A 950-nucleotide genomic window follows, 5' to 3' on the forward strand; every position below is an offset into this window, starting at 1 on the left:
CTCTCCCCCAACAGATGTTGAATCCCTGGAGGTCGGCTCTCATTGTGGGAAATTTTTCCATTGAGCAAAAGAAGCTGGTTAACTGGGACTTCAAGCCCTAGGGAAAGTGCTGAGTCTAGATGTGGCCACCATTAGTATCCTGAGTTTGCAGTTTTGCTCCCGGGAGGTGGGCAGTGAGGAGAGATGAAGGGAATTTTCGAAATCAGGAGATTATCAAGGTTTATGAGAGCCTCCTGGGGAATCCAGTGGGGTGGTGAGGCCAAAGGAACTTTGAGGTTGGGTAGGCGTCCTGTGGAGAGACATCCTTGTATATTTGTCTTGAGATGTATGAATTCCAGGCCTTCTCTTATTCAAATACTAGAACAGAAACGCATTCCAGTTCGGTCTATTTCAGTTTATTCATCCCATTGCCCTCAGCCCCTATATCTCATTAGTGTAGAAATGTTAGAATGGTGTTTATATCCCCACTCTTTGTTTTTTGAGACAGAGTCTAACTTTGTAGCCCTTGGTAAAGTGCGGTGGTTTCATCAGGCACAAGTGAGCCTCTTGCCTCAGCCTGGATGCCCTTTGTTGACTTTTGTCTCTCTGTCCTTTAGTTATTTCGGGCTTTTTTTTTTTTTTTTTTAGTTATTTTTGCTTTTCCTATTATTTTATTCCCAGAAGATCTTTTCAAAAACGATTATATCCCAATGAAGATCAATTAGAGCTTAAGCTCTTTTTCTTCATTCATTCATTCCATAAATATTGAGCAGTCATGTACCATTTGCTGTGTATTATAAACAGAGAGAATCTTTACTGATTGTATTTCCTTTTTTGTTTGTTTGTTTTTGGCTCGTTTTTTGGGAGCACAGAGTTGAATTGTGACTCAGATGGACTGAATGCAAGTCTGTGACCTATCACACTTTGTTTTCGCATTGTAGTCTTCCTCTGCAGTCTCAGTATTATGCTAT

The sequence above is a fragment of the Otolemur garnettii genome, unplaced genomic scaffold, assembly GCF_000181295.1.
Source record: "Otolemur garnettii isolate 467f Iridium unplaced genomic scaffold, OtoGar3 scaffold00005, whole genome shotgun sequence".
Classification (NCBI taxonomy): Eukaryota; Metazoa; Chordata; class Mammalia; order Primates; family Galagidae; genus Otolemur; species Otolemur garnettii.